The following is a 17396-nucleotide window of genomic DNA, read 5'->3' as shown; positions in this document are numbered from 1 at the left end:
GAGGTGGTGAGTAGAAATATGAGACACAGTGGGGATGTGGTAAGGATGGAGGAAAAAGATTGATTGAAAGAATGATCAAGACTGGGGGAGAAAACTGGGAAAGGCTGCAAGGGGGCTTCCTCCATGCCGCAGAGTCCCAGCTTTAAGCTGCATCTGCAGGTGGTCTGTTGTTGCTCCTTCTCCCTCCCCATCCTCCTCCAGGCTAACTCGGGACCTCCTTCACTGAGCTTCCCTCCAGCCTTTCCCATCACCCCAAGACCCCACTGCTGCCAGGGCAAGGAGCCCTCAGCTGCCCCGAGTTCTGATAGTAGCAAGGTGGAGGGATGGGCATGGGACCTCTGAACTGTGTGGCAAGTGAATAAGATAGTCAAGTTTCCTTGGCTGCTTCAGAGAGCCAGTGGTTCAAGATTAAAAAACAGACAGGGACAGCAAGCTGTGTTTTGTACATTCCTGAAAAGGGCTTTAATTCAGTGTTATCTGATATTTCCATAGTTGTGACAACTGCATAGTTGTATTTCTCATTTAAATAAAACACAGGGCCTTCATGAATAGGGTTTGGCTCCCCCTCCCCAAGGAATTTAATCTTGGCCATTTTGCTAAGTGTATTAAAATCCACAGGGAAATTGTTGTTTCTTTTTCCTTCCATATGCACATTACTGACACAACATGACTTGTGTAGACTTTACTGTAACCTGTACAATGTAATTTGTAACAGAAAAGCTACATATTATAATAACATAGCTTTCATAATACGTGTGTTACCTCCACTCTGCTGTTTTATGGCAGTGCTACAAAATATTTTACCAGCATCTGTGTAAATCCTATAATCTTAAAAATGAAATGGCAAAAAAAAAAAGCCTCCATCTGACCAGGAAGGCAGAAGCATGTACTTCGTGCAGTAGCTGAGCATGTGAGTGCCTGAGGAGGATACTGGCACGCTTGCTAAATTGCAGTGGCTTCAGTCCCAAAGAGTGGTGGCAGCAGAATCACCAGTGTCCTGCCTCATGGGCTTTGGCTGAGATGCGGGGTTTGGCTAAGTCTGCCCAAAAGCTCTGTTAGCAGAGCGGTGGGGGCGTGGTGCTAAATCAGTGCATCCTTGGTTGTTTTTCTTATCTCTCTCCAGTGAGCTCCAGCGCTCTGTTGAGCTGAGCCCAGAGTCACACAGGACATCCCAAGAGAGCAGAGGATTATACCCACTCCTTGCCTTCAGTCTAAAGCTGGAGTTAAAAAAGCATCAGTACCACCTAAAAGAGACCTCTAGGCCCAGTGCTGTGCTGAACATAGCCATGCTGGGCACATCGGCATCCAGCTCCTGGCATGGAAACCTCTGAGCCCAGCAGATTTCTTTAATGCCCCGTGCTTCAATTATATAGGGAGCCGAAGCTAGAAACCAGATCCCTCGGCAGGACAAGTCACACTGTATTACCTCCCTTCGGCGCTCAACTAAGAGCATCCGTGTGAGTTGGAGGGGCTCGTGACATGACACCACGGGATTTGGGCAGTGGTTGCCTCATTTGGGAATTTCCAATGTTCCTGCAGTGATAAATGTCCAAATGATGTTCCCTTTGGCTTATATAACAGCAGGACGTTGGGCACCTAAATAGCTTTATTAGCAAAAATGTGGTTTCCTGCAGACTCTGAGGTATATAAGCCTTGAGGGGTTTTGTATGTGTTTAAATTGGATACAGTGTCTGAGCTCTGCTCTCCCTACCTGAGGGCTTCTTCTAGCTTTCGTCCATTTTCTCTCTGTCCTCAGTTCGTCAGCTGGAGAGGAGGGATAACAACAGTTCTTGACCTCCGGAGATTTTGTCACAGTTAAACAGGTATCAAGGGTGTTTGGATATGGTGGCATGGGAGCAACGTAAGCAATAAGAACCCAATGGCACAGAGGAGGAAATAGTGCAATACGCAGATACATTTTTTGTTTATCTATGGCTCCTACCCATACCATGTTTCTCTTAAATTCTGAGTGTGCTTTCGTACTGTTGATCTCGCACGTGTGCATTTTGCAGGAGAAATCTTAAACAGACCTGAGCGTAACACCAGGAGCACGTCTCTCTTGTGAGCGGTACTGCAGGCTCCTGTGCCGCTTCCTGCGTGTCGCAGCAAGGGATGCTCCAGTGTCGGCTGTCAGTGGATACGGCGCTCGCTGTCACCGTATCTAGGGCTGAATTTGGCTTTCCATTCAGCCAACGGATGACGTTTCCAAAAAGAAACTTCTACAAAACGGGGAGTCTCTGGGAGATAATTAGGTGGTTGTATACATAATGAGTGAGGGCCAGATACTATCTGCTAGCTCTATAGTCGCATCCATGGAGAGAAGAGATGAGCTTTCTTCGGGGGCAGGAGAGTTCTCTCAGCTCAATTAAATGGATGTATAGTACCAGCCTGACACTGAGCATTTGTTCCCATAGAAGCCTGTTAAAGGGGAATACAGTTAATGTTGCATACAGGCTGTGTTTAGACCTCCCGCTTGGATTATGAAAAATGTTAAAGCTAAAAAAAAACCCCACTCATTATTTGAGTTTCGAAACCTGACTGGCTCCTGAATGCTCTCTGCAGCACAGCGCACCTTTTCCGCTGGCCGATTAGCTTCTTGTTATCTTGTTGCAAATGCCTGGCTTCACTCTTCCTGCACTTTATTTTAAAAGGCTTTTGCTGTGTGCAATTGAATATACTGTAATCTTCTTATCAAATGCTAAAGCTCTTTAGTGATGCCATTTTGAAACGTACGTCAGTTTTTAAATTGCAAATTCTTGTCTGGCTGGAAGGTGTCTGTTCTCGGTTGAGTATATATATATGTGTGTGTGTGGCTGTATATAAATGCTTGAAAACATGTTGTCCCCTTTTCCGATAATGTACGTTTGTGGGTTTCCCTGTAGAACACGGGAAAAGGAGGATATGGATTACAAAGCTGGTAGCTGCCCTCCTGGATCATTTTGGGGTGCTTTTCCTGTGGTTTTTTGGGTTGCATTCAGAACCTCCAAAGAGATGGATAAATTCTCCTTGAACAAGAGCAAGGTTTTTCATTACTATTTTTATTATTTCAGTGAAAGAACAAGGCTGGTCTATTTTTGAGTACGGAACTGAAAATCTGAGCTCATATATTCTGGTCTCACATCCGTGAGTAACTTGTGATGTGACTTGAAACAAAATCACTTAACCTGTGAGTCTGTTTCCCTACCTGTAAAATGGGGTTGAGGGTAAGAGGGATGCCATGAGCATTAAATATTTAATATTTGTAAAATGCTTTGAAGACAAAGAGTGCCACATAAATGCTTATCATTGTGTTAAAATAGGAGGAACTGGATAAATTTGTGTAGGAAAATTTTGGTAGAAAGTGTAACTTTGGGAATGAAGACCAAAGCGGGAGAAGAAAGGGCATCTTGCAAAATTGTGTATTAAGAATTTTGAATGAAATGCACTGAAGAGTCTGTCTCTAAAGAATTAGCAGATGCAGTCTTCGGGACCATTGAAAATAAACTTCGGAAAATCATAGGATTCAGTAAATAGACAAAGTTGGACTTTTCTGCTAATACAAAAAAAAAGAAAGGAAACTTCTAAACAAATTGCTCTGTTTAGCCTGGCCACAGTAATCAAGCATGTAATGGGGCCATTATGTGAATGCGGGGAAATAAGACATCTAGTTATAGACAGGCATTATTTCGAACTGTATGTCTAATCCATCCTCAGTGGATGTTATTACTTACCTAGAAGATCAAGGAAATACAATGGATATGTACTTTATTCAGGAAAGCAATTGGTAGAGCACTCCATCTGTGAAGATCATTCCAAGCAGCTCATACACTTACGTCAGCTTAGAAATTATTTACAAGTGGATAGGCAAAAATACGATGATATAATGCACGGAGCAAGATTTTGTAAGAAACTGGGAATAAAGCACATCCTGAAAGCAAGTAATAAAGCAAAAACCCAGCCTTCGTAATAATGTAGGAGGTCTTCCCCATGGTGTCTTTCATAAATACAGTAAAATATTGCAGATACAGAAATATTCAGTCCTTTCTGTCCCTCCTCGCCACTAGTACAGAGAATGAGTGTGTGAACTGCCTTGGGAGATTCTGGAAGAAGGAAAAAAAAAAAATTAGTTCTTTTTTGCTGCAGGTCTTTGCTCGCTGTGGTGGATTGGCCATGGCCAGCATCCAGACCCCCACCCAGCCGCTCTCTCAATCCCCCTCCTCAACAGGGCAGGGGGAGAAAATAAGATGAAAAAGCTCATGGGTCAAGATAAGGACAGGGAGATCTCTTACCAAGTACCGTCATGGGCAAAACAAACTCAACTCGTGGAAAATTAGTTTATTGCCAATTAAAATGGAGTTGGATGGTGAGAAACAAAGAGAAAAGTTAAAACAACTTCCCCGAGCCCCCCTCTCTTCCCAGGCTCAACTTCACTCCTCCATTCCCGACTCTTCCACCTCCCCCCTCCCCAATGGGAGGATGGGAATGGGGGTCGCAGTCAGTCCCTAACAGCTCCTCTCTGCCACTCCCTCCTCCTCATGCTTCTTCCCTGCTCCAGCACAGGTCCTCCATGGGCCGCAGCTCCTGCCAGGAACCTGCTCCAGCACAGGCTCCCCTCCATGAGGAGAGGACCTTGAAGTCCTCCATGGGCTGTGGTGTGGATATCTGCTTCCACTGTGGTCCCTCTCCACAGGCTGCAGGGTAGTCCCTGCTCCGGCGCCTGGAGCACCTCCTCCCCCTCCTCCCTCTCTGACCTCCATGTCGGCAGGGCTGTTTCTCACACTGTTTTCCTCATCCCTCACTGCCTGTGCAGTGCTCTTCCCCCTCCTCAGAAATGCTTCACAGAGGCAGCGCCACTTTGGCTGATGGGCTCAGCTGTGCCCTGTGGTGGGGCCACCATGGAACCGCTGGAACCGGCTGGAACCGGCTGGATCCGGCTGTGAGCGGCACAGGGCCAGCCCCGGGCTCCTGCAGACACCGCCCTGCAGCCTCCCTCTGCGGATAAACTGCTAGGAAAAAAGATGTTGATGAGGAAAGTATGTTAGTTCATTGTAATAATCAATAATTTTACTTTTTTTTTTTCTTTTGAGAGGGAACTGTTCAGGTGTTTATGGGCAAGCTTAGACATGTATTATAATTTTATGTGTGACTTTCCTGGTCCCTATTTCTGTCAGACAGGCGGGTTGCTGGATGAGGCGGGAGGGCTGTGCTGGTCACGGAGCCAGAGCAGAGCGATCGTAACAGCCTCCTGTGCTTTTTGGCCTTAAAAATCTATAAATTCGTAAGACTAACAGAAATGATGCAGTGACTCATCCACACGGCAATCAAGGTGTCACGGCAAATCAAAAGTTTCCACTGCTTCTTTGAGACGGGGGTTCAGAGAAAATGTTGACGGTAATTAAAAGAATTGCTCATACAAGGCTGCGAAACGCCGGTGTTCTTCATAAGATATGCGTCTTATTTCCAAACTATTTATGGCTCTGCCTTGGGTAGTATGTGCCTGCACCCAGAGCAGTGGAGCAGGACGTGACTTCCCAAAGCGGGGCGCGCTGCCGGTGCCTCCCGGCACACAGGGCTAGGTTTTGCATTCGATGCCTTTCCCCAGGGTTTAGAGCTGTGGCTTTATTCTCTCACATGCCATCATCTGTTAGGATTATTTACTGGGAGCGCAGTACCTTTGCCTGATCTTCCCGTGCCCGCTTCTGTTGATGCCTAAGAATTGCTTAAAATGGTGGTAATTGACAGTCTCAGCTTTTGGCCACTGTTTTTGCTTTCTTAAAGAGCCCGAATTTCTGGCCAGACTGATTAGATAAGCTGCAGCTACATTGTTGCTGTTACGTAGGGTGTATGCTTCTCTTAAGAGCTGTAAGGTTTTACACGTGAGGAATAACTCTGCTCAAAGTGATAAGTCTCTGTAATATATTCATTTATGTCTCCTTGCCATTTTTTAGATCTGTGTGAAAACAAACTCCTTAGTAAGTTTTGTAGCAGGGATAAAATAATTTGCTTCAATGTCTCGCTATTAGATGTCACAACATACTTTTGGTTTTCCTCCTCATGTTTATGGGGAAATGGCAATGTGAGGAAGGATTAATCAATCAGGAAAATGATCTGTTATTCCTTCTCTTTTCATCTATCCAAAAAAACCTGATGGGCTGTGATACAAAGTGTCTCTAAGCAATGCATATAATGTATGCGATTACTGCATGCTCAGCAGCCAAACGCAAACATTGCAGAGTAGAAACACAAGGTTTATCTAAAAATAAACAAAAAGGAAACAGAAATCTGTACTTCAGATTCTACACGCAAGCTGTTCAAACAGTCAGATCTTAATAGTAGATTTAAACGTGTCAACAGCAATGGCCTTGTTTTTTTGCATGGTTAAAACTTGTCAGCAAATTCAGTCTTTTGAGTGATAATAACACTAAAAGGCTTACAACAGACTGTCCTTGGTGTATTGCATAAAAGAAAAAAACCTTAGAGGAACAACAAGTATCTGTTGACCTGGGGTCGGCGTGGGAATCTCAGGTCACTGTTGTAGGCTGAGAAGCTTCTTGAGGAAAGAGCAAAATCCATGAAATCATTGCATTGCTTAACCATGCAGCGAAAGGTCAGAAGGGAACAGACCTCTTCAGATTATATTTGGTAACTATGAAGATTTTGCTTGTAGTAGTCGCTTTGCACCGCATAGTGTTTTGCTCACCCTTCTCCCTGCTCCTCCTCTGAAAAATTTCTTCCGATCTAATCTGAAAGTAATCACATGCTCATGAGCAGTTTTTCCATTTTCCAGCAAACCAGACAAAATTATTCTAAAAGCAAAAAAAGAAATTATTTTGTTCCACATATGTTTATTGACAGATGGGCCAGGCTGGATCCATACTGGAAGATGCAGGGATGGGACAATAGAGAATAAGTATGTGATGCTTCCAAATACTAAACTATTCTCTGATGCCCTCCTGTAAATTGAAGTGTTGTTGTACTGTTGCTGTTAAGGTTGGCTTTACACACATTTTTTGCTGGTGTTGACATCTACTGGATAAATTTGCTACTGGCAGGAGGAATACGCTCTGTTTCAAAGAACAGGAGAGTGCTATTCCCCTCCTCTTGGGAAGCTTGCACTGCACAGCTCTGTCTTGCAGTCATACACCCTCGCTGCTTCCTTTTTTGCTGTTTTCTTTTTGTTGTGTTCTGTTTCCAAAATTGTCCTGTGAACAAAAATTGAATTTAAAGATAGTAAATTGCAAGCGCGTTTGGGCAACAGACTGATGAAACAGCTGCAGTCTTTCTTTCATAGTCTTGAATTTTTCTGTTTTGCCCAAGGCAGTAAAGGGAAATTAGTTTATTAGTTTCACTTCGGTCACTGGTGAATATCATCCCCCCTCACAAAAATAACACTTTAATTCTGCTTGATTAGAAATAATTGACCGATCAGGAATGAGGCATGTGAAGGGAGCTACCAAGACTGAATTACACCGTAGGCCTGGAAGATCAATTGTTTGGGAGGAGAGCTGAGACACCGCAGCCTTATATTACACCTGCCTGTTTATTACACTTGGCCTGAGGGGAAAGCAATGCACCATTCTGATCTGTTGCCTCGGAGAAGTACGGATGTAGAATGAATGCAAAATAAGGGAACAGCAAGTTACTTTTTTTACGTTACATTTACGTTTACATTTTATATTGATATTGAGGACATTTGAGTAAACTGAGCTTCTAGTTTACAGAAGAGCATATGTGTTTTTCCTTCTTCCTATGCCAATATTCTTTGCTAAATGCAGTTTAATTTTTTTTTTTTTTTAGTTTCTCAATAATACTTGTAGTGATTGACTGGTAGCAGTAGCACAAATACTTAGTAAAATTAGTCCCACTGGAAGATTACTCAGATGCTCTTCTTACTTCTTCCTGCGTTCTTTCTGCCTGTTTTAATGATTTCACTTTAAGAAAAACAACCTGAGGCACAGCAAAGAGGAAAAAAAAACAAAGTCACAAGAAAAAAACAACTGATGGACTTAGGCTTTGGCAAATCCATGGAACAGAAGTGAGGCCAGATGTTTGCTATACAGGCATTTGGCATGTATATAAGAATCTCGCTACAAGACTGCATATAGCTTTGGTTGAACGAAAATGAATGATTGCTATTCAGGATAAAATGCAGACATTTTGGCCAGTGCTTGCAAATCTAGGAGTTTTATGAAGTTGTATTCTTAACTAGATTGTTGGTATTCTTAAATCCATTATTTAAGTAGGTGCTTACCAAACATGATTTGATTTCTTTCTGTAATTATTAAAGGTTTTACATCACCTAATGTATCTTGAGAGCGATATGGTGAGTGGTTCATGCTTTTGAGAAATGAGCTGATTCTTACTTGATCATGTTATTTCTAAAGCAACTAATTAAAAGCTTCAGACCTCTGGCCTAGAAAAGGTAGGTTGCTGATTTACTGCATTCAGCAAACAGTCCTTATCCAACAGTTGAAAAGATAAACATGAGTCGCTGGTGGCAATTTTAAGTGAGGATGGTGGAAGAAGTGATAACAGGAATAGCTTTTAAGAGGCACAGGAGCAAGCTGAGAAGCAGTTAACTTTGATACTGCATGTGGTATTAATTCATTGGGATGGTGGCACTGTCCCGCTAATTCTTGAAGCATTGCCTTTCAAAACAAAACAAAAATAGCAACTGGATGTAAGTGGTACTTATTCTATTGAACCAACTGAAAATAAAATCAGTCCATTTTATGAAGCATGGTTAGGCCACACAGAGGTGATGAGCTGTGACTGCAGATGGACAGATAACGTGGGCTCTGGCCAACTTCAGTGACATGCACCAGGAAGAGAATGCTTAGATTTGAAAGCCCTAAGTGTCTGCCGGGTGAGCTAGAAGTCCAGTATTTCCAGCCAGGAGAAGGGGCGCCTGGTACTGATGTGCTGGTACTGATGGTACCGTTGCCATGAAGCAAACAAATGTCTCATAGAAATACGCAGAGAAACTCCCCTCTCCAGGCCCTTCACAACCTCCAAAAGTGCGACAAGAATATATGTGGCTCCTTAAACAAAGAGCGAGGTGAGTTTTTGAGGATCTGTGAGTGGAGGTTGGCAACAGTCCTGCATTTAGGGCACCAGAAACTGGAAAAACTGTAGTTATTCCCCTCAGTGTAGGGATCTTGCATAGTCTCTGGAAATTCAGTTTCTTATTGCAGAATTGGGATAACTGCACTTTCCTATCTCAGACAACAGCGTGAAGCGAATCATGTTAAAACCTCAAAGGTGCTTGGATGCATGTTGATATGGACTGTGCTAGTCTAATGTTCAGTAGATTTAGTGTTTCTTGTTTTTTCTGAGGCATTTTGCATCTAATAAGCTCTTTCTATATACCACATACTTAGTGACTGTTTCATGCTGTAAGTGTACATGTCGTCTTGATTTGGGGGAGTGATATATGTCTCCTTTTAACAAAATGTCAGAAAACTCTGTGTGGTCAGAGGGCATCAGTCCTGGAAGAGAAAATTTACTACTTCTCCTGGTGCTAGCTGAAGCTTTTAGATGTGAACAATGACAGGGGTGGGATGACCCAAAAATATCCTCTGAGAGGGAAATTCAAAATACAGTTTCTTTATTATACAGTTTTGCAGCAATACAGGTGATCCAGAGAGCTTTTGCTGTAAAATATGCTGCATTTAACCCTTTCCTTGGCAGAGAGCTTTCTCCTCTAATAGTTTTGACTGATTGATCAGTCTTCCCCAAGGGCTGGAAAATTGAGAATGGCAGTAAATCAAAGGAAATTTCTTCTGCCTTGTCCAAATGTAATTTGAGGACCTAGTCCCCTCCTCCTTCCCCCCTCCCCCTCCCCGGCCAAGAAACCAGCCTCAAAAGAGCCAAGATCCTGTTAATTAAATTTGGTGAGATTTAATTTGTGACATTTGGCAACACTGACAGTAGCTTATTCTACATTTCTGCTTTATTAACTATGAAGTCTTAGGCAAGATTAGGTATGTCAGGTGCCACGCTTAATGCATTTCGAGAAGATGGCCCATGTCCCCAGAAGAAATCTAGTCGTGTCCCTCTCTTCCCTCCTCTACCTCTCCCCGGTGGGCACCTTTGGACCCCGGCCACCAGTTGATGCTCAGCCAGCCCCTGTGCTGGGAGTCGGGGTGCTGACCACCGACTCTGCTGCCTGAGTCTTTCTGCACAAACCCTCCACGAACTGGCCTTTAACATAGCAGCTTTTGGCATTTGGTTTTCTTTTGTTTGCTTTTCATGCTAATGAGATAATTTAATTAGGGAAGCCAGTGTTTTGGGCAGTGTTTTGCAAGCAGGAGTGTTACAGAGTAGCATCATGTTTTTCTCTCTCCCCCTTTTTAACAAGGCTGGGTTCCGGGCAGTGCCAGCTACCTGCGACCCTGTAGAGACATCTGAGAAAGTTATTATGCCTTTGTGTAAAGTTCTGGTGGATTTTAATTTAGAAAACTGCTGTGCAAAATTCCAGTCATGTTGCTGCAGAAGGACCTTGGAAAGCCCAAGAATCTGCAGCAAATGGCAGCTAGAATTGATTTTTGGGAATGGGATGTGGAGAGGGTTGAGTTCTGCTCTGAGCTTTTTGGAGGGTGTTTGCAACAAGCCAAGGGGGAGAACCAGGTCAAGTGGGAGATCCTTCCAATAAAAACCTGAAGGCAGAGGAATGGAGTTAGGAATTTTCTCCAGATACATATCCCAGACCAGTATATTTTGACATGCTTTCTATCAATTTATAATTGACAATAAGTGTGTCTAAGGATGTGGATCAAGGCCTTTCAAAATAGTCCAAAACACTTGGATGACAGGGGGCTTCCCCAGAAGGAAACCCCTGCACCAGAGGTAAACCCCATAACTTTGTGTGTGTCCAAATTTGGCATGCAGCAGGGTTCAAGATGGGACTGGGCTTCATCTTCTGTTCCAACAGTGTGAGCAGCAGGACCACAGACGCCGCTGGACCTCTGTGAATTTTTCTCACCCTACCAGTGCTCATGATCGGTGAATTGCAGGATGTGTTATCTACTCCGCTGAGGTTGTAAAGGAATTAGCATTTGAAAGCAAATGACGAAATATAGGAAATGATCATATTGAAGATAAATTTCCAAGAAGCTTAGTAATAAAACATACATATACAGAAATTTTAATAACCCCTTATTTACTCCCAACTTGGAGAGAAAGAAACCAGACTGGTAAGGTATGGTTTCACTCTCATTGTGACTGGGTTTTTTTTCGGTTGGATAGCCTAGTTTATCTTTTTACTTATCTAAAGAGAAGATTTCCATATTCATCTTAAGTACTCAGAAATAATAAACGTACACACTTTCCTACAATATTTTGGGTCAGAGAAGCAAAAGTCTCATTTGTGCTTCTTGCATAGTGAATTCTATCCTGAGAAGACACTGTTGTGTTACTGCTCTGATTTTTTTTTTTAAATATGTCCCAAAGCATTGCCTCCTCCAGCATATATTTGGAAAATTAAATCCTATATAATCTCTTAAATCTACTGCTCCTTTATCACACCCCTATCACAGGGTTAGGATTTGGGCCTTTTTTTCTTTTTTTTTTTTTTTTTGAAGATCTGATTATAGCAAAGCAGCTCAAGTGTCTCTGCCTTGTCTTGGATTTTACAGGAGCTTTACAAATGTTTACAAGACTAAATCAGGGGTTTACAAAAGTAGACCTTGCTTGATAATAAAGTTGTTTCCTTGCCCCTCAAATATTTCTGGGTCTTATCTTTCTACACAGCTGCTTGTAGTTCAGCTTTACAGAATCTCTTGATTGGATTCCTACTGCCTTTGTCTAACAAAGGAGTCTTTCAATGAAGTCACCCAAATGGAAAAAAAGAAGTTAAGTAAAAATTGTGAAAATGGATTAGTCAGATCCATGTAGGCTTATAACAGTGATTCCATATGTGTCTAAGAAAGTCTTTGTAGGTTATAAATAATGTTGAGCTTGAATAAAACATTTTGTTTGTCACACTTCTGAAGTGAGGAGTAGCTCCTGAAGCTGCCAGGTCTACCGGTACCCTATTTTATTTGTAAGATTTTCTGAAAGACACATTTACACGTGTGTAATACATGTGCATGTATGACCTTACTATTGAGTTATATCCAGAATTTATGGTAACGCTGATATATTTCAACGGGATTTTGGTGCTGTATGCATAAATTATATCTTCAGTCCTGTGCCTCAGGAAGAGGTGGTTGTGTCAGTATGCTCTGATAAAACTGCATCCAGTAACATTTTCCCTGCAGCGTGTATCTTAAATCATTCAAGCTTAGGTATACTTAGACATCTTCTTCTTTATCAGTTACAGTTCTTCATGCTAGATCTGATTACAGCAGATCTCTCTTCTTCCTCATCTTTTTTTTGTGTGGATCTCATAAAATACTTAGGTCCTACATGCACTTAACTGGTTTTGAAGCTGTCTAATAGGCTATTTTATCTGTGCTTCTGTTCATCCAGTCTGAAAACACATAAGGCTATTTAGCTGCTTATTTTACTGTTTCAGACTCTTTCTTTCGTCTTTTCTTCCATTTCCCTAATGACCGTGTATCTACTTCCGTTGCTCTGTCTCCCAACCTCTCTTGCCTATCGTATTTCTCTAATGTTATTATTTAAAAGGTAAATTTAGAAACACATGCTTACTCAGGAAAAATTTAAATTAAAAGGTTGACCTTTATTTTTGAAGTCACTTAATGAAGTTGACTAATAGTCTAAGAAATCTGATTCTCTAGCTTCAGACTGGCTGAAAGCTTGTTTTTCCTTATATTTATATCTGTGAGGACAGGCGTTTTAAGGAGACCTTGACTAGATAAGCGTGGAGAGCAGGGAAAACGGTGCTCTAAGGCTTGAGCCAGACTGTCATTTAGAGGAACGTGAATAGGAAACATTTTCTCGGCAGAACAGTGAGTGTTTTGGGCTTGGGGGAAGAAGGGCTGTGTTTAAATGTATCGAGCATAAAATGAAATGTTAATCACTGAAGTTTAATAAATCTGCAGCAATGATCTGTTTGAACCTGGTAAGAGGCCTGTAGTTAGCACGCTGCTATCTCAAATGCCTCTAGTCTTTTTCTTGCCTCTGTGTATGTGTGTGGAAGCTGTGGAAACAAGGAACAAATGAGCTTGCATAAGAGATGTGGTGAAAAATGAGTACCCGGAGGAAGGTGGTTTTAAACTAAGAAGGTAGGAGGATTTCCAAATGGCCAAAGTGTTTTGGGTAAATTTGGAGGCTGGATGTAGTCATCTGTGTAGGTGCCCCACATTTTAGTCCTGAAGACGCTCATGTTTTGCAGGAAAACTTTTCAAATTTTATTGTTGAGCAAGGTGTTTATATGAGACATTTCTAAAACTCCTGGTCACAGAAAAAGTTATTTTCTCAAGCAGGGGTACTCGCACATTTTACTTTCCCTCAAGAGTGATAGATTTAAAGTCATTTCTTTTTATGGTCTCTCTCACCTGCTGCACTGCATATTTTGGCCTTGGAGGGCTAGGAGAGATACCTGTCGCATTCTTCAGAAGGTCATTCAGTATTGTTTCGTTACTCTCTTACTCTTCCCTGTTCTACCCTCCCAAGCCTGTCTTGCTGTGAAAGTACATTATGGAGGAAAGGGTTGGCATGTACAATCCTCATGCCTGGCTCCAGAAGTAACCCTTCTCTGAAACAGAGGGCTGTCTATGTCTTGGCATGATTTTTGCAACGCGTACACAGTGATGTAGTCTTTGGGGACTGAGATAGGCGTTTTGTTTGCTTTGCCATATCACTAAATCTCGTTTCAGATTTGTCATGGGATTTTTATTTTCCTCTGGTTGCTCAATCTCTCTTCTTTAGCTTATAGCCTTTTCCATAGCTCTCCCTTAATACCAATTTGATCTCCTTTTTGCTTTGAATTTATCAGTTCATCCAGTAACAACTATGGGTTTCTCTCTCTTCTCTTCTCTCTCTTTAGCAGGGTGGGGGTTTTTTCCCTCTAAGAGAGTTTTTTTTCCTTTTGGCTGCACAATAAAATCCTTTGATTCTATGTGACAAACAGGAACACACGTTTCCTTTCTAGCCAAGATTAAAGACACCCGGCTACTCCGGTGATTACGTCTTGAGTAGAGAGTGGGGGAAGGCCTGTCTCATTGACTTTACCACTTTCACAAGATAGTATGTCAGCTGAATTAGCTGTACAGAGTGATTTTCAGCAGTAACAGCATGCAGTATGCCTCCTCATAGACTTCTATTCTGAGATATGCAAATCATATGTTCTTTCTATTGCCGGCTATGTCTACATTGCGGTTTTATGGCTCTGATGTAGACGTGTCTGAGATAGCTTTAGGCTTATCTGCTCGAGAACTGACTTCTAGACGTGGCAGCGGGGAGCTTTGTGCTAGCTGAAAAATTGGCCCCAAAACTGAGGTTGATAGATCTATAATTAGCCAAGGCTTAGCTGGGGCGGTGACTTCAGTGCAGACAGCACTGGGAGTTCCCCAAGTTTGAAAAACAAGGTAAAAACGTTCTTTCTCTTCCTTAGTGCTGTTTAGAGGGACCTAAAGCTATTTAAGAGGAAAACGCATGCATATGAATGTTGAGGAAAACTTCCCTTAAAAAGGGAAAACATACGAATTATTTGTAGGTATTGATACTGGTATTGGTAAGTATTAGGTATTGATCATTCTTCTCCTCCCTGTCTCCTCAACAGAAAGGGGTGGTTTTTTGTTTATTCTTAAAAAAAAAAAGAAAAAAAAAAAACTAAAAAAAAAGGAAAGAAACCATGTCTGGAAAATTTTAACCTAACATTGGGTATTTTGAAACCGGTAGCGACTGGGTTAGGATGAAAATGCTCATACATCTTTGATTACAGTGACTGCTGTCCTCCTTGCTGTTCGTGTGTGGTTTCCACTGGCCTCCGTCACTGCCATTTCTCAAGATGGTTTATGCTGCTCTGCGTCAAGTTCTGTGCAGAGGAATGTGATGATTATGCTTGGCTTGGGACATGCTTTGTTGGAGAAGTTTTTCTTATGAGTACAAAACATGTTTAAAGCATTATTATTATGATTATGATCCTTGACAAAAATAGTCTAGACAAAGCATAAACTCTGGATCCAAAAATATATTTAAAAATTAGCTAGGCACTTCACAAACCATTTCTTACCTCACCCAGCAGCTATTTATGAGAACATTTTATATAGTTTCTAATTTTAAACAATTAATAGCAAGCACTAGCAATTGAATACTCATTTATTAGATAGTTATCCCCTCTGGTTTTTCTGCACATCTTGTTGCTGTCAAATTTCTTTGTATCCAGCCAAAAATGACACGTTGAAACCAGCAGTGTATATTTAATGCGATGCATAGAAAAAAATGTGACGTTCAGCCCTGGCTTTTAATTTTTATTGGAAATATCATGAAATACAGTAGCTGGACAAAGAAGTGAATTTGCTCGTGAAGAGGGTGGTAGGTTTTAAGTAAACTTCTTACTGCGTGGCTTAGTCACAGGCTTTTTTCCTGCTTGTTATTGACGTAATTGCCTGTCAGTCTCATCTGATAGTAGAATTGCTGGGGGCATGGTGTCTTGGATCGTGTGGCAAAAACTGCTAGCTATTGACTTATGTGCATGTGTGCCTCTGCTCTCTGCTGAATTAAATGTCAGATATACTCAAGTGTGTGGGTGGGTGGGGGATATGTGATTTGGTTGTCTCTAGTTGCCTTGTCAAGAAGTACACTAATACAGCTAATGGAGATCCTCGAGCTCGAAAGAAGGGCATTCAGTTGACAGCCACCATCCAAACAGTCAAAAAAGCTGGCTTCATACAGTGGTGGAGACCGTGCAGATCTAAAAAGAAACTTTTCCAAAAGCAAGGAATAATAAAGAATATTTTGAAATTGTAGCTTGCAGTTTACAGTCTCCCTTTTTGCCTGGCTTTGCGAAAGGTTTATAAAACAAAAGTAAGAGGGTTTATAGTTGTGGAATTTCTAACCTTTAAAGATGCTATCTTTAGGTACTGATTTTATTCTGAGATGGTTGCCACTAGAGGAAAAGCTTGCTTTCTTCACCTCTACTAAAACAAAAGTTTCTGTTTTCACTACAGCGTCTTTCACAGCACTTTTGTCTGTGGGTTTTGCCATGTTCAGTGTATAGCTGCCATTTCCACACAGTCCTCTAGAAAATATGAAAGGAGGTTTCTGAATTAAAGTATCAGATGGCCACAAAAGGACAAGAAAGAAGAATCTAAGTAAATGTCAGTGAATCCTCAACCCTCAAATCATCAAGTCAAATCTTGCATCAAATCCAACCGGAGAAAAAATGGCTGGCTCTGGTGGATTAAGAGGAATGTTAATTTTGTGGTCAGCATCTACAACATTGCTGTGTGGTCCCCAATATATGCTCTCGCTGGAGTTGCTCACTCCTGCAGAGGGGCAACATAACCATCGCAAATGCAGCTTCTTGGTTCAGCCTTTTGTTGAAGATAATGATTGTGGGAGGGAATTTTGGGTTTCTTTTAATACACATTTATATTATCGAATTTTTAACTGAGGAAGAATTTTCTTTGTCTCAAGCTAGTAGCTTTCTGGTGAACCAAGTGAACCTTTAATTATTTAATCATAATAGTCGGTTTTGTTTGCCTTTTTTTTTAATTTCTACCAGGTGAATAACTAAATTGTTGATAAGCGCACTGTTTTATACCACTTCTAAGTTATATCTCTCTTAAGTAGTTTCTTATCTTTACGTTTCTGGGTAAGTTTGGTTCCAGCTCTCTCCTCAGCCATTACAAGCAAATGTTTTTACTGTTCATTTTTGTATCTAATAATTTGTGAAACAAAATTGCTTCAGCTGACCTGATGTTATTATTACAAAGAACTTACTGGATCATGTGATGCAAATAACATAAATCAGATGCTGCAGTAACCTAGATACTCATTATTTATTTATGGGAATAAATATATTTAGCATTTATTTATACTGTTCTTCAATTCCAATTGCTGTAAACTTTCGCTTGCTCTGAACTCTGCTGGGAAAATAGCGTTATTGCCACCATTCTGCAGGTTAGGAGACCTTGGCAGGAAGACTTAAGTAGCTGCTCTAGGCTACGTAACATGTAATTATCAGAACTAGGATTAGATGTTGGGAGTCTCAACTCCCAGCGTTGTGTTCAGATGTCTTGCTCCTGGCAGATAAAATCTATGGATAACAAAGACTGAGGAGGTAAGTAATGATAAGGACGGGATGATCATACAAAGCAACTTGGTCATTTGATCATCTTAGGTATATTAAGTGTTTTAAGCCTAGCCGGAAGCACAGGAGGAGACAGGACACGTTGGCCTGCCCTGGAGAGCAGCCACGCTGTGGAGAGCTCAGGTGTCACAGGGTGAAGCATTCCTGTAGGAGCTTCCAATAAGGAGGTCTAGCAAAAAGGAGGGGAGGGGGC

At 41.7% G+C, this 17396-nt stretch overlaps 1 protein-coding gene across 1 annotated transcript in view; it reads left to right on the top strand.

Annotated features, from left to right (window-relative positions):
• KLHL29 (kelch like family member 29) overlaps nucleotides 1–17396 on the top strand; it is a 339629-nt gene that overhangs the window by 65469 nt on the left and 256764 nt on the right. The gene's annotated exons all lie outside the window — the stretch shown is intronic.

The sequence above is a fragment of the Calonectris borealis genome, chromosome 3 (assembly GCF_964195595.1).
Source record: "Calonectris borealis chromosome 3, bCalBor7.hap1.2, whole genome shotgun sequence".
In the NCBI taxonomy this organism is placed as follows: Eukaryota; Metazoa; Chordata; class Aves; order Procellariiformes; family Procellariidae; genus Calonectris; species Calonectris borealis.
The sequence above is the reverse complement of the archived record's forward strand: the minus strand, read 5'-3'. Positions and strand labels throughout refer to the sequence as shown.